Source organism: Canis lupus, chromosome 7 (assembly GCF_011100685.1).
Source record: "Canis lupus familiaris isolate Mischka breed German Shepherd chromosome 7, alternate assembly UU_Cfam_GSD_1.0, whole genome shotgun sequence".
Lineage (NCBI taxonomy): Eukaryota > Metazoa > Chordata > Mammalia > Carnivora > Canidae > Canis > Canis lupus.
Genome location: NC_049228.1, coordinates 68,888,396 through 68,911,728, shown reverse-complemented (window position 1 = coordinate 68,911,728; position 23,333 = coordinate 68,888,396). Strand labels below are relative to the sequence as shown.

At 35.1% G+C, this 23,333-nt stretch overlaps 1 long non-coding RNA gene across 2 annotated transcripts in view; it reads right to left on the bottom strand.

The window, feature by feature from the left end:
* Nucleotides 1–19,912, bottom strand: part of LOC102152662 — a 65,176-nt gene extending 45,264 nt beyond the window's left edge. The window contains exons 1-2 of one of the 2 annotated variants that reach the window (XR_005362598.1): nt 19,868–19,892; nt 8,373–8,415 (exon numbers count right to left, since the gene is read on the bottom strand). This is a non-coding gene — a long non-coding RNA (uncharacterized LOC102152662). Of the gene's footprint in view, nt 1–8,372; nt 8,416–19,867 lie in introns of both variants that reach the window. The other variant, XR_005362597.1, reaches the window with a different exon arrangement.
* Nucleotides 19,913–23,333: the final 3,421 nt, after the last annotated feature.

The window sequence follows — 23,333 nt, the reverse complement described above, 5'->3', positions numbered from 1 at the left end:
AAACATGACCAGAAAAAAATATTACAAATGGAAAATCCAGCAATAGAGCAAAGGCACAGAGGAGAATCACCTGATTTTAAATCAGTATATAGTTAACCATATGCTGTTTATTTTATACATATAACAGACCCATTGGCTGTAGTGATGAAGCATTAGGACTGTTGACATTGATACATAAGAATATCATGAAGAGCATGAAATTCTGATAAATATTCAAATTTATTTTAAAATAATTTGTAACAAATCTGTAATTTGGCAAATGTAATAAAAATTCTTATATAAGTGAAGCAAAATCTTGCCAAGAAATGTACAGGAGTGCCTGGGTGGCACAGTCAGTTAAGCATATAACTCTTGGTTTTGGCTTGGGTTGTGATCTCAGGGTCATGAGATTGGGCCCTGAGTGAGTGCAGTGTGGAGTCTGCTTGAAGTTCTCTTTCCTTCTCCCTCTGCCCCTCCCACTCGTGCTTTCTCTTTCTCTCTCAAATAAATAAATCATTTTTTTAAAAAGGAAAAACAAAGAAATGCACAAAAATGATCATATTCTTTTTATGATTTCATTGATTGGTAATAAAGCCTGTTTTCAGCCTCAGTGTGTTACCTGCCAGCTGTATCCTGAGACTTTATGTTTCATCTTTTTATTTACAATCAAAATTTAAAAATGCAAAAATAGTCCTGTTGAATTTTCTGAAGGCAAGAATTTCAAATAATGAAATAATTTTAAAATTTATTTTTAATATTGAAACATGCATATTTTATTAAATGCATATTTTAACATATGCCTTCAACCTAAATGTTAGCAGGACTCCTAGAAATGAATAAGGAACTCCCTTTTGATTTGGTTCCCATGAGCTGAGTTCAGAAATGCCCTTGGACCTGGCTGCAGTAGACTAGGTTTATACCTGAGTGTAGTTTATGTCCTGGATTCTGTGTTCCTATGTCCTGAAAGATATGGAGGAACTGTGGGCCATGTTAATATCCAGTTGGCCTACCTGGAGTAGCACTGTGTTTCCAATCTTGATCCTCCTGGAGAGTGATGGTGATCTTTCAAAAGGTTTGATGTGACTCTTGCTCAATTAAATATTATCAGCAAACCTGGGCTCCCAGGTGAGAACACAGTCCTATGGGATGTTGCTAATTACTCTACTATGGGTTTTGACTGCCCTAGTTTCCTTAAATATCCTTTGCTATAGAAACCATGTTTGACTTATCCATGTAGTGGCTGGGTCTAGCCTTTCTGTGAGTTTTAGTTTACTATCAACATGATCCACAGAGTGGTTGAGCATTATAATGTCATTTAAAGACATTTGGGTTGAGGATGCCTGGCTGACTCAGTCAGTAGAGCATGCAACTCTTGATCTTGGGGTGGTGAATTCTAGCCCTGTTTACTTAAAAAAAAATAAAAAGTTTTGGGTTGAATCATGCTTTCTCTTAAAAAAATTAAATTTAGAGGTGTGTGTCATTTTTTAAGTGTTAAGATTTGTATTCATATTTTGAAATTTTAAGTCCATTAGACTTAAAAATATATTTACTTAAAATGGAAATATGTATTTTTGTTATTATTTAAAGTTCCTATGTGGACTACCTGGGTGGATCAGTCAATTAAGCGTCAGACTCTTGATTTTGGATCAGGTCATGATTTCAGGGCCATGAAATCGAACCCGGCAGCAGACTCCACACTGGGCATGGAGCCTGCTTGGGATTCTTTATCTCTCCCTCTCCCTTTGCCCCTCCCCCCTTGCTCACTCACACTTTTTCTCTCAAAAAAAAATTTCCTATGGGGGATAGACAAAAGTTACTTAGGAATGTGAAAGTGTTCATAATACAAAAAATTAGGAAATGCTGTCTTGAGAGAAAAGCAATGCTATCCTAAATTACCCTGTTCTTGGTGAGAAATGAAAGGAGAACATGGAGATGATAGATCTTTCAACACTACCAGATTTTATAAGCATATAAGAAAAAAAAATCCAAGGGATGATTGTGCACAAGTAATTAGTGAGATTAAACTCTAGAATTCCCTTATATATGTTTTTTGTACGGAAGCATTGCTAATTGAAAATTGTCACTATGTACTTAGCCCTATGCAAACAGATCAAAATGTTGCTCTTACAAATTCAGTGTGCCTGCTATCCTAAATGTGATTTCAATTTCAGGGAATTTGACAGGAATAACAGCATTGATATAATATTATTCATGTCCATTATAGTAAATTATTTGCACTGAGGCTAAGTGTAATTCCAAACTTCATGCTTCTATCTACTTTTAATACTTTATGATAGCTTATGAAAACTTGGAAAGTATCATTTTAAAATAATAATGAAATAAAGATACCAGATAGCAAAAGAATATCATGCAAAGTTAAACTTTTGTTAGGGTCTCATAAATTGGCCTTGCAGTGTGGAAAGATCAGAAATTGGAAGTTCCACCTCTGTGAGGACCTGAGAGTCTAATCAATAAATATAACATTTTCACACTTTGGCTTCACCTAGAACTAGAGATTGTATTTAAAATGCTCTCAGACCAATTTTTCTCTTCTTCCAGGAAATAAGACCCAGCTTTGTAGAAAACACCACAGCTAATGTTCAGTCCCTGGAAGTAAAAATCTTTTACTGAGGACAGTGACACGAAATATATCATAGCTCCTGATGAGCAAAAAGCTGATTTTTACCTTTAAGACTGGTGACTGGGCAATAGATAGTGGTAATAGTGGAAAGAGGATGGCAGCTAATAACTAAGTATTTTAATCACAAAATGTACCTGTTAAACCTGGGCTGAGAGGTGACAAACCCTATAAAATCCATTAGCCACTCAAAATTAACATCCCTTCTAATCTGCAGAAAGGAATAGAAGAGTAAAGAGCCTTATTTTGTCTTTCCAAACAGCATATTGCCCCTTATGATTGCAAAAATCTTGAATCAGTCTGGAAACCAACCATGATTTGTAGTTCTAGTGGGGGAGAAAGTATGACATGTTTGTAGCCCTTCCTGAAATTAAGTGAAATGAAACCCAGCCTTCTCCTGTTGTTGTACACACAAATTCTTCCTAAAGATTTGCCACTTTAATGCTCCATTTTAGCTGGAGAAATACTAAATTACCTCAATCATTCTTCCATGTTCCCTACCATTCTCTCTTCTACTCAAAAAAAGATGTCTGACCCATTGGTATTGTCCTATCTGCTTAAGCAATCCTTTACCATGTTGGAGCCATTTAGAACATTACATACATCAGATTGCTATAGCACTAATTAGACTTCTGATCAATATAGCAGATTGATCTCATATGAGTCCACTAAAACAGAAATACTGGGTAAAACATCTTAGCACATGCATGAAAACCATAAAAATATATTTTAAAAATGTAGTGAAGTTTCAAAGCAAGATAGGGAGATTTCTAGGGGCCAGAAATGAAGTAGGACTTTTTAGTGGTTAAAGGGAGTGGAATCTGCATGGTACATCTCAGATGCTGGGGAAGAATCTTAAAAAGGGACTAGAAATCTTTGCTAACCAGTTCCCTGTTGTGATCAAAAGTGAGCTTCTTTCACTCTAAGTCAGTGGAGTGATAAAAGACAGCAAAACACTAAGATTTCCATGTAGAGATGTGAGGGCCATATTTGTGAATATTTTATCATGGCCTTACTTTGGGGACTCCAAGTAGGTTTGATTTTGCCATTCCGGTATCAGCTCCATAGAGCTCCCAGAAATTTTCATTTCCCTCTATTCCCTGAGATGTGCCGTTTAACTTGTACCTTTCTGACCGTCTTCAACCTTTAAAAAAAACATTGCCACTCTAATGCTATCAAAATCTTTTCTTGGCAATCTGTGGTCATTATTACTTCAAATATTGCTTCTGCCCTGATTTCTTTCCCCTTTGGGCCTTCAGTTATAGATAAGATGGCATTTTTTCACTTTGTCCCATATGTCACTTATACTATTTCCTGCATTTTTCTTTTTTCTTTTTTTTTTAAAGATTTATTTTTATTTTATGATAGACAGAGAGACAGACAGGCAGAGGGAGAAGCAGGCTCCATGCCAGGAGCCCGATGCAGGACTCGATCCCAGGACTCCAGGACGGCACCCTGGGCCAAAGGCAGGCGCGAAACCGCTGAGCCACCCAGGGATCCCTCCTGCATTTTTCATTGCCTTTTATTTCTTTCTTTGTGCTTATATGTTTTCAACTGACCTGCCTTCCAGTTTTAATAATTCTTTCTTTTACATGTCTGATTGTTGGTAATCCTATCCACTTAGTTCTTAAGTTTGGTTGTTAAGTTTTTTCAAGTCTAGAACTCTTGTTTATTTTTCCAGTTATCTTGAAAGATTCTACATTTTGTCATTTATTATCATCAGTTATTAGTTATAGATTTGTAAAATTCCATCAGTGATAATTCCAATAGATATCTTTTCTTTGAGTCTGTTTTTATTGCTTATTTTTTCTTTGAATCCTGTTTCTTGGTGTGCCTGGTGCTTTTTATTGAATATTGGACATTATGTTTGATACATGGTAGAGGCTCCAGATAATGTTATCTTCCTCTTGAGGATTCTTTTTATCATCCAGTAGGCTGGAAAAGTGGTGGCAGATAATCACCTCAATGCAATCAGGGATTAAACTAACTAAAGACTTGGCTGGAGTTTTGTTGTTGTTTTCCCCTCATTCCCAGAATTTAGATGACCAGACTCAATAATTGGTATATTTGTTAAAGGTCTTTTAAATGACATCGAATTCTACAAAAAGATGAGAGATCAAATGGATCTTACCTTAATAGGGATTTGTTTATCAGAAGCTCCTTCCTATTTCTTCCCATGCCTTGCCACTTTAGGTGTTTCCAATGACCTGCTGTAAGCCTTGATAGTACTTTTTAATCAAATGGGAAGCTTTTAAAATTACCCATGCCGGGGTTACTCCCAAGACCAATTAGAATATCTTGAGGTGGGAACCTCAGCAACAAAAATTTTTAAAGTTCTCCAGGTAAACCAAAGTACAGTCAAGGTTGAGTGCTGCTGCCCTGGACTTCCATAATTACTGTGTTGGGATTGGTTTCTGTGGAGTCATGTGAAATAGATTACACAATCACCTGTCAAAATATTCTTTGTTATGTGTCCTTAAAGTTCTTCTATTGGCTTTGTTTTATTTTGGGGGTTTTGCCAACCCAATTTATTCCACAGATATTTACTTAGCACCTCTTCTTTGCCAGCACTATGTTACAAGAGTGTAATATATATTAAACAAGATCTTCTTTCCTTTAAGTAGCTTACAATCTAGTGGGTAGAGATGGACTGATAAACAGTGAATTCAGTGTGAGAAGTCCTGTGAAAGGAATAAGCACAGTGTGAGTCACCTGAGCAAGTCTTAGGGGATGATAGGCTTCCAGAGGGGACATGATAAAGAAGATGGAGTAATTCAGGCAGGAAGTAAAGTAGAAAGAGGAGCAAATGACACAGGTAAAGGGAACAATGTAGGCAAATTCTTGAGGCAAAAAAAATACAAGGCACACTTAAGGAACCACACGTTCCCATGGCCACATATTTTTCCTCCCTTTCAGTCATTTGCCACTTGACGAGTTATGTTTTCTGATTTCATTGGCTTTATATATCTCACTTGTTCTCTGCTATTTATATATTTCTAGATTTTTATCATCTATCTGAATTATGAGTGAGTCAGTTTGGGCTAATTTTCTTTTCTTTTCTTTTCTTTTCTTTTCTTTTCTTTTCTTTCTTTCTTTCTTTCTTTTTTTTTTTTTTTTTTTGCATATGCTTATCTGATTGGCCATTTAGGTGCATGTTTTTATTTTTCCTAGATGCTTTATCTTCTTCACATGTGGCTCTTTGAAATTATTCCTAATTCATTGGTGCAATACAGATTGTGCATTTGCTATGTGCCGGACATATATCTAGGTACTGGTAATACATTGGAGTCATAGGAGTAAACCAAACAGACGAAACTCCCCATTCTCACAAAACTTACACTAATTGAAAATCATTCTTAACGACCTCTGGCCACGGACTATAAAGTGTGTTTTCAAATCTCCCCATTAGGTTAAATTTCCAATCTTGTCCAATATTTCTTATCTTGGCTTTAAATTCCAAATGCATGGTCTACTGCTATTTGTGTTCTTTTTTTTTTCTTTTTTAAATTTATGATAGACATAGAGAGAGAAAGGCAGAGACACAGGCAGAGGGATAAGCAGGCTCCATGCCGGGAGCCCGACGCAGGACTCGATCCCAGAACTCAGGATCGGGTCCTGGGCAAAGGCAGGCACCAAACCGCCGAGCCACCCAGGGATCCCCTATTTGTGTTCTTAATGAGAAAATGTTTGATGCCTTCTACACGAACTCTGAGGTAACATCCAGAACCTTTACAGGGCCAACAAACCACAGCTTTAGTTGCCACTTGTTTCTATAAATAAAGCTTGAGGTACATGGCCATGCCCATTTATTTAGGTATTATCTGTGGCTGTTTTCAGGCTACACCAGGAGTTGAGTAAACAGAGACCACATGACCTGCAAGCCTAAAATACTTACTATCTGGCCCTTTAAGAGAGTTTGTTAGTCCCAATCTATTCTAGATCATTTAACATAGGCTTTTAACAGATCCTCCTGGGCCCTCACTTTATGATCCATTATTTCTCTACTTTGGTTGAAGTGAGGTTTCAACTAAAGGGCAAAAGAATATTTCTGGCTTCTTGAGTGCAGGCATACCTTGGAGATATTGTAGGTTTGGTTCCAGACCACCATAATAAAGTAAATATTGCAATAAAGTGAGTCAAATTAATTTTTTGGCATCCCAGTGCACATAAAAGTTACATTTACACTATACTATAGTCTATTAAGTGTGTAATAACATTATGTCTTTAAAAACAATGTGCATATTTTAGTTTAAAAATATGTTCCAAAAAATTGGCTGTGGCAATTTCTCAAAATAGACAATGAAATTTGCCTAATGCATTGACTCTTCCATTCATGAATGATTTCTCTATAGCACTTTACCCACAGAAGAATCCAGGTAGCAGCACAGTAGAATTTCAAAGCTAAAATTACTCCTTGATTCATGGGTACAGAATGGATGTTGTTCTGCTGGGCATATAATCTCATTGTATATCCCCATTGGAGCTCTTGAGTGACCAGATACGTGGTCAATGAGCAGAAATATTTTGAAAAGAATTTTTTTTCTGAGTCGCAGATCCCAACAGCGGGGTCAAAATATGCCATAAACCATGTTGTCAATAGATACACTGTTATCCGAGCTTTGTTGTTCCATTTCTAGAGTACAAGAAAAGTAGATTTAGTATACTTCTTAGGGGCCCTAGAATTTTAGAATGGTAGATGAGCATTAGCTTAAACTTAAAGTCTCCAATTGCATTAGCCCCTAACAAGAGAGCCAACCTGTCCTTTGAAACTTTGAAGTCAGGCATTCTCCAATCTAGCTATGAGAGTCCTAGATGGCCTCTTTTTCCAATAGAATAGTCCTAGATGGCCTCTTTTTCCAATGGCCTCTTTTTCCATCTACATTGAAGATCTGTTGTTTAGTGTAGGCACCTTCAATAATGATCTTAGCTACATTATCTGGATCACTCGTGCAGCTTCTATGTCAGCACTTGCTACTTCACCTTGCACTTTGATGTTAGGGAGATGACTTCTTTTCTTATACTTCATCATCAAATCCCTTCTAGCTTCCAACTTTTCTACTACAGCTTATTCACCTCTCTCAGCCTTCACAGAACTGAAGAGAGTCAGGGCCTTGCTCTGAATTATACTTTGGTTTAAGGGAATTTTGTGGTTGATTTGATCTTTTATGTAGACCACTCAGACTTTCTCTATATCAGCAATAAGACTGTTTGTTCTCTTATCATTTGTGGGTTCACTGGACTAGCACTTTTAATTTCCTTCACAAATTTTTGCTTTGCATTCATTACTTGGCTAACTGTATGGTACAAGGGGCCTAGCTTTCAGCCTCTCTTGGCTTTCGACATGCATTTCTCACTAAGCTTAATTATTTCTAGCTTTTGATTTAAAATGAGAGATACAACTTTTCATTTCACTTGAACACTTACAGGCTATATTGTAATATTATTAATTGGCTAATTTCAATATTGTTGTGTTTTAGGGAATAGGGAGGCCTGATGGGAGGGAGAGATGGTGGAACAGCTGGTTGGTATCAATTAAGTTCATCATGTAGTACGGGCACAGTTCATGGCACCTCAAAAAAATTACAGTAGTAATATCAAAGATCACTGATCACAATTCACCATAACAAATATAATAAAAAGTTCAAAGTATTGTAATAAAAAGAAAAAGTTCAAAGTATTGTAAAAATTACCAAAATGTGACACAGAGGCACAAAGTGAGCAAATGCTGTTAGAAGAGTTGTACTGAGAGACTTACTCAATGCAGGGTTGCCACAAACCTTCAATTTATACTGCAAAATCTGTAAAGTGCAATAAAACAAAGTGCGATAAAATGAGGTAGGCCTATATTAGGATAAAGAACAAATTTGGGCTGCTAATACTACAAATTTGCTTGGTTTGAGAAATAGCCATGTTGTCTCTCAGTACAATGGCCCAAGAGAAGAGATGGCAGGCGTAGGTTGATGTTCCTCCTAAATAAGGAAAGTATGCCACCACTCCCAAGTGAACTAACATGTTCTCAGCTCATGAATTCTAGAACACTCTGGCATTTTGGTTAGGCTGAAAGGAGAAAATATCTTTCATTTATCTTTCTGCTCTCAGGTACTATGAATGTCTGCAGTGGGATTTGCAACACCAGTTGTTGGGTTCTAGGGACATAATTTTGCCTGGATTAACTGCCCTAAGAAGGTGAGATTGCTGTATTTTCTAAACTTAGTGGGTGGGTGTTGAGTATGGAACATATAATATTATATGTACCAACTTTTTGGATTTTTAAGATAGTGGGACAGTTTAGAAACTGATTTTTAATTCTGAGGTATGGAGGAACTATACACATTCCTAAGAAAGATAATAACCCAGGCAGTAGCTGCTGAAAAAACTCAAATATATTCAGGTTTAGAATAAGACAACAGCTCTCTATGTCTGGGAAGAATAAAAACCTTGGAAATAATGATAAAAATGATTATAGGACTTTAGCTTGAGAACTTTGGATTTTAGTTTCTTTGAACTTTTACATGCAAGGACAAGAAAGTTTTATTTTGTGCTATAATGACTTTGGACATTAAACTCACAGAAGCAAGGCAATTTGATTTTGGACTGAATTGCTTTGGACTTTAAAACCTAAGGAAATTTAATTTGCGGACATTAATGTCTCTCTAGGAAATTTATAATGGAAGGTAATTTTTACTCAAATGTATGGCTCTTATATGTGTTGGCATTTTTAAATGGCGTATCTTGATGTTTTTATTCAATCTCTTTGCAAAATCTTTGATGACCTATGTTGGATGTGGCCAGACATAACTTGAAATGAGAAATTTAGACATTATATGATCTTAGAGTTAATTTAATTAGTGACAATTTTCAGAACATTCTAGGGGCAAATTCTGTGCTATTTACCAGTGTTATTAAGAGGATCCACAAAACAATCATGGCTAGTATTGGGAAAGAGGGCTCATGAATTTAGCACAGAACTATCATGATAAATTCCTGATCTGTCAGAAAGGAATAATTACTGTCCTGATTAACTATAGCCCTAATGAGTTAACAGAACAAACAGCTACAGAATTTTAGGGACAAATACTTCTCAGCCTCTTAGGTCTCCATGTGGAAGTACTTCTCTAGAATAAGTCTTCTGACCTTTTGCCCCGTGGAGCAGGAGGGAGGTTCCTGATGAGTGATTGACCATAATTGTTGTAAATTTCTCCTTTGGGGCAGAGATAATCTGTTACTAGAGGTTCTGTTTTCTTTTTCTACACCAGAACAGGCTTTTGTGGTCTGTGCACTTACACTTTTCTGCTAGTGGCTTTCTCAAATTTTAAACATGTAGAGAGTGTTTTGCAAGCCCTTTCTGTTCTTAGGCCTAAGCCACATTCTCCAAATATTTGTGTCAATAATAAAAGTGGTATTTTGATTTGTGTTCTGTTTACCTCTCAATGGATTTGGAACTTGTGCAAGAAAGAGGAGTGTTATATATCTGACACATTGAGACCCCACCTCTAGATTTTGACTTCTGGCTTGATTCTTGATTCCCCAACTTGATCTATGGCCTACAGCTTGGTCTTTTTTTTTTTTTTTTTTTCTATAATATATTACCTGACAATTAGGTTAGTAATAGAGACATGATTGTACTCTTTAACTGAAATGAAATTCACTAAAAATTACTTAAGAAATCTTAACAGTAAGGTGGAGCAGTGTATTGAACTTGTGTAAATGGATGAAATAAAGCTGATAGGACAGATTTGGAACCTTTTGGGTATTAGATATTGTGTAGATAAAGCATTCTATTTGGGTTGAATTTCTCATTCTTTATCCCAAGGTTTTGTATCATATGGATAGGATAAAAGAACATTGGATTAAACTCCAACAACCTCATGGTTGTAAATTCTCCTATCTCTAATCTAAATCCATCCCAGAAACCTGCCCACATGCCAAGGTTGTTGCTTTTTAGTTTGTTTCTGGTAACTTTTGTTACTTTAAGAAATATCTGCATCCAAACTTTATAGGTAGCAAATTACACATAAAATATATATGGGTATAGTTCTTACTGTTCTTTTGTAACTTCTTGTTTCCTTTCAACCTAGAAAGTAAGTCATTTCTTTTTATATTGAAGAAAAATCATACCATTAGGTTTTTGTGCTCAAGAGAATTTTATAGTTGCTAAAACATACTTCTAATTCTCTCTTATTCACTGAACACTGTTTAGAGGTTACTGTAGTCTATGATTGTTTTCTTTGAGTATATTTTGTAAGCATCATGTTTTGACGTATTTTACAATTATATATTTCAATGGCCTCTACTTTGTAATAGGTTGCAATTAAATGAAAATGTAGGAATGATTTTATACTGATTTGTAAATAAAACCCTATGAATTTATTTAATCCAGGTCACAATAATAAAAATAAACTTAAGTAAAAACTAGTGACCAAATTATAAGTGGATTTTTTTTTGTCTTTTTTCCCCCCATTACTATTATGGATACCAAGGGCCCAACTTCAGAAATATTTAAATTCTGAGCCTTCTTCAAATATTCAGCAGTGTGGAAGTAGTTTTTAAAAGAATGATTTTCATTAGTTAGCTAACCACAGGCTTTTCTCTGTTCTTGAAAGAGTGGCAAATAGACTTTACATCTTTTAATGTATTTATGAAGAATTTACCTTGAAAGAGGGAAAAATATTTCAAAGGCAAATATAACACAAGAACTGATAAATTTAGTTCTCTCTACCCAAGGGAAACTAAAATCTTGACAGATCCTTTGTCAGCTACTAGTTACATTTTCAACTGAAAATAAGAAAATACAGATGAAAGAACTATGATTTCATGCAAGTCATGAGCAAAGTTACCATTTATTTGGGAAGCATACTGTCTTTTGTTCAGTGATTGAGTCTTATTACTGTATATTTATCTTTGTAAACATAGTCTCAGTGCATCTAAGAGTAAGACATGATTTTGTTTCCACAGTCTTAAATGAACATTACCCTCTTGATTTTCTTCATTTTAATGGGTTTTGAAATAATCATTGGGAAGTGGATCACAGCTGTAACTGCCAAGTTGCAATTTGGTCAAAGAAGCTATGTAGCTCTTATCCTGTAATCAGAATTGGCAATCTCAGAAATATAAAGATCTCATGTTTGCTGGGTGAACACTAATAAAAACCACCAAAAGAGTTCAAACATTCATTTAATGCATGAGTTCATCTGGAGAACTATTCAAAACCAACTCATCATCATAATGTTGCACATTATGTATGTACACTAGCACACCCACACACTAAGTGTCCTTTTTTCCTCTCCTTGAAACAGTGATAGTATAGCATCATTCTTTCCCATTATTTTTAGAAATACTTGAAAACTGAAACATATCAAAGTGCTGCACTCCCAATTTGAACAAATTGGTATGAAAATGCCTGTCTCAGCTATGCATCAGTGTGGAAAGAGATGAGGGCTTTTGTTTTTAGTAAACCTTTCATTTAAATATAACATATTAATGAAAATGGAGAGGAATAATAGCAGTTATTTAGGTGGCTGCTGAGACCAGAGTGATAAGCTTCTGAAAGCAAGCCATCTTTTCAAATAGAATTAAAAAAAAAATCAGTGCTTTAAGAAATTTAATTCAGTGTTAGGGTAAGTAATGATGGCATGTATAATAGAGGTGACTGGTTGATGCTTTTGAGTCATATAGGTATGAGTTCAAATTCAGACTCATCTAGTACTAGCTATATAACCATTGGGTAGGCTAGTTAATTTTCTTAACATTCCTTTCTTCATTTATAAAATAAGAGCTGATTAAGTTGTATTTTTTTTTCATTATAGGGTAAGGATTAAGACAATGGGTAAGAGTATTGTAGCACTATGGTTGGCACATGGCAAAAATCCATTGTTAGATAAAAATGATATTAATAGTAGCAACAAAAATGCTGATAATAGTAAGGAGCAGAAAGGGTTGGGAGGAGTACTTTGACTTAAGGGACCAGTAAGTTTTATGGTATTTCATGATACCAAAATAAAATGCATATTAGTGATTCAGGGAAATGAAATCCAGTGTGGTGAATTTGGGATTTTGGAACCTGGAAATTCAGTCTTAATCACCATCTCTGTGGATCATGCATTCTTAGACATAAAACCTAGTGACCTGTTTCTCACAAATTGGAATAGTGGCAAGGATGGGATGGAGGAAGAGGTACAAGTACTTAAGTCATCAATTGACAAAGGGAGAGAGTATTTTTTTATTTATGTTACTATCATCCATTTTTTAGCTTTCAACTTCTTAAGGTGATGATTCAAGAAAAATGACCAAAAGCAAATAAATAAAAACAATAAATGGGAAGTAAGTGACAGGCTAAAAGAGAGGAATGAAAACAGATTTAAAGGTTAGGTTATGTGTCTTAGCGCTTTTAATGTAAATACATGATATTTAAAGAAAATTTGGAATATAGTTGTTAATTGCTTCAGCATTTCTACAGGATTGTGGTGGAGTTCAGGAATATGGATTTTTAACAAGCACCATGATTATTCTAGCTCATATGTCCTTGGGCCACACTCTGAGAAACTCTGTCATAGACTGCCACTTAAAGCATGGTCCATGGACATGTAGCCTCAGCTTCCTCTTGCAGAATCTCAGGCTACTGTCTATCTTAGACCCACTGAATCAGAATCTGCATTTTAAAAATACCTCCATGGTTTGTACACACACAGTTATATTTGGGAAACTCTGATCTAGATGCTTCTCAGTTCCTCAGTGACACTGGGCTGATGCAGAGGTCACAAACTCTTAGCTGCAGAGTGTCTGGTGGCAACTGACACAGTGAACAGTTTATTTCCTTTCCTAAAAATGGAAGGTTTGATCAATGACCTGAGCTCATCCAGCTATGGAATTCTTAAGTTTTTAAAAATTATTCTGACATCAGTTTCACCTAATATTAGTTCTTTCATTTTTCCTTCAGCTTATTTATTTTCCCAAGTTCCTTTCATTTCTCTGGTTTCCTGTTAGCTTATTCTGAGCTCCTTATAAAGCCTTCAACAATTGACTTGATACCTTTCTTTGCATATAGTGAGAATTAATTCCTTTGTAATTCCTTTACTCCATCCCTCCTATAGTTCAGAGCTCATTTCTTTTTTTCTTTTCTCTCCTTTCTTCAAATGTTCTCTGCCTGGCTTGCTATTTTATTCTTGTTTTCAAAAACGAAAGTGTTCATGAATATTTTAAAAAAACACCCAACTACCCCCAATAATGACTAAAACAAACATTTAACTGATTTTTCATAAATAAGATATAAGCCTAACAGAAAATGTATGCACTTATTAATGAGTCATCACTAATGAGCCCAGCCACTGCTATGTGCTTAGTGCTGAGGCTAGACAGACACAGACAAGAAGACAGCCTCTGCTGGCAATCTAGTGGAGATTTCAAATATATAAACTGTAAATTTCTTTTATTATATAAAAGGAGAATTGTAAACCCTGGAAAATTAAAGTTCTAAAAAAACTTATCATTTATTCCACCAAAATAATCTTTTCTCTTATTTTTCTCTTTTATCTCTCTTATTTTCTTCTGTTTTCCTTTTTTCTTTCCCTTTTTCTTTTTCTCCTGATTCTTCTATTTGCCTCTTTTTCTTTTTCTTTTTTTTTTTTTTTGTTTCTTATCTTTATCATACTCAATCTTTTCCTTACCAAGTACAGCCACAGAAGACAGAGTACAGATGCAATGTAAGGCAACTAATGAATACTGCATCTTGTTTTTTAGATACTTAATAGTGATACTTTGATCACTCAGCACTCATAAAATCTGAATTGGATGAAATCAGTCCTGTGGACATTCTCAATAGAGTGAGTTTTGTGTGTTGCACTTTTAAGTGCTCTGTATGATACTTCTGAGGATTCAGAGGTTGTAAGGAGCACTCCATATGTCTGAATTTCAGCTAGTTTGTCACACTTAAGATTAATATATTCTCTATACTCTTACTATTCTTGCAGCCATTAAAAAACTTTTCTCTGAAGTATTCAACGAGGTTAAAACATTTAGCTTATAATGATATGTGTATTACTTATTATTCTTAGAGAACATCCTTTTCTTTTAAAGATACAATGTGATATCCATAAGGGAGTTTAGAATAATTGAGAACATGGAGGAACAAAAAAAAAAAAAAAGAAAGAAAAAAGAAAGAAAGAAAGAGAAGAAAAGTTTCTCAGGGAAAAAGCAATATAACAATTAAGAGTAGTGGTTTCATAGAAACAGATGAAGCTAAATTCTTGTTTTATACAGCCACTGGAATGGCAAATAGAATTCCTAGCTCTTGGGAAGAGTGGTAGGGCACAGACTCAAATCTGGCATACTGGGAAACTTACAAAGTTTCACTGATTTTAAAATATACATCCCCCCCCCCCCACATTTTATTCTCTCTAAACTGGGATAGCTCTGACAATGGATGGTCTGCTATTGTTTAGCTGGTAGCATCTATCTCCCACTCCCTTTCCTAGTGGTACATAAAATAATGCTGTAATTTACAAAACAATGGTTACTAAGGCTTAGGGAAGTACAGATGTAGTGGTAATTTCAGTGATACCTAAACACATTCTAGTCTCTGTCCAAAATCTTTGAGAATTGTAACTTCTTAGGTTGCTGATGCCAAAAATTTCATTAATAGAACTTAATTTACTTTGTAGCCTTTAACTGGGGTGGGCACACATCAGACTGTATCATTCACCTAAACTTTATTTGAATAGGTTTAGCAGAACTTGTGATTGTTGTGCTCTTCGCAGTTAGCTTTGATAGCATCACCTATTGATATGTGCTAGTACATGAGAGTGCCTTATGTCCACCACTGTTTCTGATCATTAATGCTAAATTTTTTAGGAACAGAACTGTATTTGGCTTGAAGGTGCAAGACCCATCTTAATTAACAACAAAGCCACCTGAAGAATGAACAATGCTGTAACTAACAAATCTTTGCACTTATCAGAACCAAATGTTCCACCCCCGCTTCTTTGGTCACAGACTTATAATATGTCCTTATTACCAGAATTTTGAAGAGAGCTTATCTCACGTTAAGCCTATACCTGAGATGCTCTCACCACATCTGAAACAGTAGAAACTTTTGCTTGTCTGTACATCTTAAAGAATGAGGTTGACTATTGGTGAACCAAGTTGTTGCTTTTTAAAATCGTCAATCTCTGTGTCCCAACACTGGAAATGTTTATGTTGGAAGAACTCTTTTATGACTTTTCAAGCAACCAGGAATTTTGGTATAGTTTAAAATAGAATGTAGAGAATACATACATATATATGTGTGTATATATGTGATGAATACATATATATGTATATATATACACACACATATATATAGAAATTGCTGTATTATGGGGTTTGCGTACATTCCACTTTAGTAGATATTGCCAAATTGTTTTCCACCCTGGTATTACCAGCAGTATATGAGAAATTCACTTGTTCCATATCTTCTCAGTCTTTGGAATTGCCAGTCTTTTTCATTTTTGCTATTCTTGTGGGTTGTAGTAGTATCTCATTGTGGTTTTAATTTGCATTTGATTGTTAACTAATGCACCTGTTTATATGGTCATTTGAATGGAATCTCCCATTCATGTCTTTTGCACATTTTTTATTTTTTATTTTTCTACTTAGTTGCTTGTTTTTTTTATTGACTTAAAGAAACTATAGAATTTTTTTTTTTGTTTTATATGTTGCAAATATTATCTCTCATGTTATGACTGGTCTTTTTACTCTCTTACTGGTGTCTTTTGATGTAGCCCAATTTGTTAGTTTCCCTCTTTCTATTTATTGCTTTTGGGCTTCTGCTTAAGAAGACTTTTCTTATATTGGAATCATGAAAGTATTCTCTGACATTATGTTCTAGAAGCTTTATAATTTTACAGTTTATATTTCTATCTACATTGCACCTTGCTATGGATTCTGACCTATTCACCTAGATTTTCCCTTTCTCCCATCCACTATCCCTTTAAGACCTTCTAGGAGGATGCTGAGTCTTTTTGGGTTTTACCCTGAAACTCCTCCCAAGAAAGCAACCTTACCCAAAGTCCTCTTCCCTAGGGGCAGCCTGTATTCAGTGCTGCTAATTGGATGGTATAAAGGTCAGTGGTTTGGCCCCTTTGCCTATATTGTGGGTAATTTTAAAAGGTTGAGTCAGCTCTGAGCAACTCGTGCATTTGGTAGAGGCCTTCGCTATAGCTGTATTGCATTTCAGTCTTCACTTGGACAAATCTCCTTCTTTACTCCCACATAAGTGCTGATCTTAAGGACATATCCTGATAAACCTACTGCACACAAATCATATCCTGTGGAATCTAGCCTAAGAATCTAGCAACTTGAACTGATGTTTATAAAAGGTATCAAGTAAAGTTTAGTTTTCCCTATGGATGCCCACTTGACCTAGTGCCACTTATTGAAAAGTAGTTATTTTCTCTTTACCCTGCAAAAAATCATAAGTATAGTGGCCATATTTGTCTCAGTTGGTATCTTAGCTCTAAATTCTGTTCCATTGATATATCTAAAATTTTGCTCTAAAATTGTTATGTTTGATATTCTGATAGACTTTTTCTATCCAAGAAAACTTGTCCTTTAAAAATCTTAGCTTAAAAAAAATAAAATAAATAAAAAAATAAAAATCTTAGCTTCTTTAATTATTACACAAGTTTTAGAATAATCTGATCAGATTTCAAAAAAAATAAATTGTGATTTTATTTGGGTTGGATTAAATCTATATATTACAATTTAAGAGAAAGGACATATTTGTCTTTGATCTATGTACATTGTATACCCTTCATTTATTTTGTTCTTTAATTTCTGTCAGCAAAGTTTTATAATTATCTGCATAGTTCTTAAACATCTTTCAGTAGCTTTATTCTTATTTTGTATTTTATGCTATTGCAGATGTTATATATTTAAAAATAAAATGTATTTTTCATTTGTTGCTAGTATGCAGAAATATGATTGATTTTCTGTGTGTTGATCTGACATTAATATCTATGCTCCTCACTTTCTGACTTTAGTAATTTATTTGTAGATTTTTTTAAAGCTTTTATTTATTTATTCGTGAGAGACACAGAGAGAGAGGCAGAGGCATAGGCAGAGGGAAAAGCAGGCTCCCTGTGGGGATCCCAGTGTGGAACTCTATCCCAGGACCCCAAGATCATGACCTGAGCCAGAGGCAGATGCTCAACTACTGGGCCACCCAGGTGCCCCTATTTGCAGATTTTTAAATATACACAATCATTTCACTGTTAATAATGTAAATTTCTTTTTTTTTTAATTTTCTAATCATTATCTTTCCTTGTTCTGTTTATAGAAGTTAATAGAAGTCATGTTGGCAGTCATCCTTAATTTTGTAAAGAACGCTTTCAGGTCTTCATAGGAAATATAATGTCTTCAGAAAGTTTATTTTCATAGATATATGTGTTGGTTATTTTTTGTTTGCCTGTCTATATTTTTTCTCCACCATCTCTACCTTCCTTCCTCTATGCTTGATTTGTGTGGACAATGTCAACCAACTTCCTTTGCCCTCTGCAATACCACTGGGTTTAGCCAATTGCAGGTTGGAGTATTTATTTCTAGAGCTTCCTCCTTCTGGGAACAAATCTCTGCCTTCCAGTGCCCAAGTGCATACAGATAGGTGTGCCATGTGCAGTTGATAAGGGTGAAGAGGTCCGTCAAAGATGACTTGGTAAGAATGTAGCTGTTAGAAGCAGCTTCCAAAAGATGTTGATTTTTTTTCCCTTTTGTCTTGAAATCATAAAGTGAGGCAATATTTCTTCTCTGATTGCTACAGAAGCAAATGATAAATCTCCTAGAATATTTGTATCTTCTAATTGTATAACGAAAAGTTATACTTTCTTCCTGGTTAATAATACAAATACATAGCATTTCATTTTAATATCTTTTATGACACATTGTCTTATGTATTATGTTTTTTTACATTCTATTTGTAAGTCCTACTTGTATCTATAAGTTTCCTGAGGGCAGGTCTAATGTCTCACCTTTCTTTGCATAGGTAGATATTCAATAAATACATTTTTTCTTTCCTTTGAACTACTTTTCAGTTGCATAAATACAAAAATAAGATGATAATGGAAATAGCATTCTCTTTGCAATTCTACTATGCTTACAAATTAATGACTTTATTTTTCCATAGTCCATTCAAATCTGTATTTATAAGTATAAAGTTACTATCATGGCAAAGACACAATCATACGTTCTACTGTTTTACTGGTCATTATAACCTAAACATTTTATGTCACATTCTGTAGATATGCCAGTTTTTATTTAATCATTTCTCTAATGTTGAATATTTAGGTATTTTCTATATTTCAGTTTTACAAATTATACTGCATTAAATGAAAATTTTCAGGATGATAATTTTGTCTTTTTTTAACACTGCTTTGTGAAAATTAATTCCAGGATATGTGATTTACACACCGTATATATGATATTATTGAGCTCTTGCAACATTCAATAACTATGTCTTTAGATAAATAATATCTGGCAAAATAACTATCTTATAATGGTTACACAGAAATATTTTGTTGTAAAATGAATGAGCTAAGTTCTCTTTTAGTCTGAATTACTAACGTTTTACTAACAGTAAGCTTCTAAGATTATATGACTTGTCTAGTGATCCAGGCTGCTTCATGTGTGAAATATAACTACAAGAAAGATTTATTTAATTTTTTGACAAGAAAGATTTGAATATTCATTATAAGTTAATACAGAAACATCATAGGAAGAGATAAAATAGAGCTACAGAACTAGAAAAAAAAAGTATACAGCAGTTGAGAAGTGGAAATACCAGTTTGTTTGAATTGTTTTCTCAAGCAAATCTTGGCGTTGTTTTCTTTCTTTTTGGTTTCTTTTTAATTTTTTTTTTTTTAATTTATGATAGTCACACAGAGAGAGAGAGAGAGAGAGGCAGAGACATAGGCAGAGGGAGAAGCAGGCTCCATGCACCAGGAGCCCGACGTGGGATTCGATCCCGGGTCTCCAGGATCACGCCCTGGGCCAAAGGCAGGCGCTAAACCGCTGTGCCACCCAAGGATCCCTCTTTGTGGTTTCTGCAAACTATATCCCTCTAGTGGAGAACTTTCCTGATCAAGGGGCTGTTTAAGAAGCAATTGTGCTTTCATAAAAATCAGTTCTAATGTAGTATCTCTCAAAAGACTCTGAATAACAGTGTAGTGCTTTAGTTTACTATCAAAAGAGATGGCAGAGCTGGAAACCAGCAGGGTTTCTTACCACATTTGGAGTAGCTGTGTTTCCCTCCTTCTAGCATGTGTGGTGAGTCCATCTATGCTACTCTCTTCTATGATGTCATACAGCTACTTATTAAGGAGAAGTTATGAAAACAAGTGTGGTAACTAGCACCATGGTGAAGTCCTCTGGTGTGTCTTATTGGCTTCAGTGTTTTTTATTCCTTAGGATTACAGAAGTAACACTCAGCCCATTTTGGCCATCATCACCATCAGCGTCATTACCCCACTACCATCACTATTGCAGTCTTTTGTGGAGATGTGAGAAAATTCTGTGTTCTGTTGTCAATTTATACTTATATGCTGACCTTGGAACATGATACTGGTTATTGTGGTAGGTTGCCTCTTGAGAATTTTGTGACTGAGAATTTTGAGGAGTGGAAAAGCTAGTAACTTTAATCCATACATGATTTGATCATCTAATTTTATTTATGAGGATTTATAACACTATTCTGAAAAGGGTTGTGTAACAGGCAAGGAGAACTTTAGAGCCAAGTACGTCTGCTGTTGTTACTGTCTATACACAGTGAACTTGTCTCTTTTGTGTTGTTTTGTTTTTCTTGCTTGTTTCTCCCTTGGTTTCTCTTCATTTTTAGCAAAGAGCCATTAGATAATACCAACCTGTCATAACTGAAGTAAAAAGAAAGAAAAGGAGAGGCTTTTGTCCACATTTAGGATAGAACCAAAGGTAAACAACAACTTACTCTGAAGAGGAGTTCTGACCCCAGTGTGGGAAAAGTAATCAACATCAAAAGATTTTAAAGAAAAAAAAAAGTAACTTGGAAGAAAGACAGTGGGCATGTCTTACACAGTATTCCCTTTATGTTTAGGAATAGTTAAAAGCAATTGTGTTTAAGGAGAGAAACTGGGAAGGGGGATACAGGTGGTACAAAAGACTAACTTTACTACACTTCATTTTTATTACTTGATTTTTAAAATATTGTGCACATATTATTCAAGAGAAAAGTCATACCTTTATTTAATGCTACCCTAAGTTTGAATCCAGTTAAACCAGAGATATGAAATCTATATTATTAGCAATTATACCTGTGAACCTCTGAGACAGATTCAGGAGGTTCACTCACTCCTATGTCTTTAAGTTATTCAAAGAAATAAAATAACCTTAGTTCTTAAGATTTTGTTTGCTAAATATAGTGATGAGCAGCATAATAGTAACAAATTGCAACCCTCTGATTGTGAATCAAGTAACCTGTATTGAAAGCCCTTCTGATAGTTGAAATGACATTCATTCAGTCATTAGGGTGAATGGTTGGTTGCCATGTTTCACTTTGGGCTCCATCCTCTTAGACAAAGTCTCAAGTCTATCTCAGGGATAGGCTTCTTCTACTGGGGGTGTGGAGCTGGAAAATACTGTAAATTTGACTATCAGTCTGAGGGATGAGTGGTATGGGAAAGGAAGATGGAGCATGTCTAGGAGGAACTGGGATCTTGATTTAGTTTAAAGCGTGCTCAGAATAGCTTTCAGGGAGGAAGAAAGATGACATTGAAAGATATCCCTGTTTCTCTCTGGTCTGGTCCTGGTGGTGGTTGAAGAATTGAATTACGTGGATCTCTTTTGTTGACACTGATTTGGTGACTATTATTGGAGAATTTGCTAAGCTTTCTTATATATTTTTTAAATTTCTGTGTCAACTATTATTTTTAACTCTTTAATACATCTCCCAATAACTGTATTTTCCCATTCCAGGGACCATATATGGGTGTTATGTTCATCCTTTGAATAACAAATGGCTTAGCTAGGTAGCTGGCCTGAAGCAAGTGAGGTCCCCAAAGACCAACTGCTAGTGACAGAAATGATATAGTGACAGGGACACTGGCTCTGGAATCAGAATTTGCCATTTGTTTAATTCTTCTTTCCCTGATAATCCATTTTTTATTTGAAATGGAAATAATGCTGCCCTACTTACCCCCCAACGTTGTTGTGAAGGTCATATGAAATGGTATGTTAGAATACTTGATAAATTTTCAGTCCTAAAGGAATGTTAGAAATTATTATTTTATCTAACCATGAGGATAAGGAGAAATAAGGGAAAGTTTTGACAATTTACAGGTTAGAAATATAATCTTTGCATCTGTATTGATTTGGCCATGTTTCCTTTTCTATTGTATTTCAAATATCAGCAATTGAATGGACTGTCTCTTCAGGAGGTAGGAAGCCAGCTTGGCATCTATCTATGAGTTATGATTTGATAGAGGCCCCAGGAAATTACCTTATCACAGGAATGTGTTTTCATGGTACCTCTGAATCATTGTCATCTGTGCTAGCTCTCTCTAGGCACTTAGTACATGTGGACAGAGTGTGATAAAAGTTGTGTTTCTAGGAATTACTGAACACAGATGTCCTCATGTACAATTGTCCCTAATTAGTCACTTGAAGTCAATAACACAGAGATATTTTGGAGCATTCAACCATACTTGGAAAGAAATTATAGGTTCATTAAAAGGAATCTTGGTCCCTTTCTTGGTATTACCCATTTCATGAGCTCTGTAGACTCAACTTGTGATTATTTTTAATAGTGTGAGAATAAAATTAAAGGCTATATTGATATTTTCCACAGAGTTTCCCATGTGGGGAAGTAGTTTTTAAAGTTTAGCAAATACTAGTTAACCATATATTATGTGCTAGGGCATTACTTAGCACCAGGGAGAGAGAGATGTCTAAGAACCATTCTGTTCATTTAAGGAGTTCACAGTCTAATTTTACCTTTGGACAACTATAATAAAAAATAGGAAACCAGGAACACATAAGGAGCATTTTGTGAAGTGAGGGTACACTGACAGGCAAAGGACTTCTTTAAAAAACCTTTTTTCAAGATGCACATCTATTAAAGGGACTCTTGCTTATGACTACATTTTTATTGGATATAAGTCTTCTTATAATGTTAAAAATAATTTCATTTGCTATTGCTTATTTCCTTATAAATTCTGTATATGCAGACCATTTTATGGAGCTATATAAATCTCTGTCAAATCGTGGACTAAAGTCCCTTCAGCTTTTTGTATTCTGAACTACTTAGAATCCACAAAAGATTTTGATTCTTTTAAGACCAGCAACTATCTTCCTCTAAGCAACAAAGAGCTCTTTCCAAATATCCACAGTTACAATACAGGACATATCTTTAACATTGCTTAGAAGGGATTGTTGGGGCCATTTGTGTGTATTTCAGGGCTTATAGTCTGTCAATTGACTGTGACTTTGTTCCTTCCTTTATGTACTTCTCAGTATAATTCTCTCAGAGGCACTCTGTGCAGCTATCTCAGCCATGGCACTCCTGGCACGGGCTTATGTCTTTGAACTTCAGAGATCTGAAAGCAAGAAAGTTTGTCTGATGCTCAACCAAGAGTTCAGGAATTCTCTTCTGCACTTGTCCAAAAAATCTTGAAACTTTTTTTAAATAACCAGCTTCTTGAAATATTGGGGAACATCACTG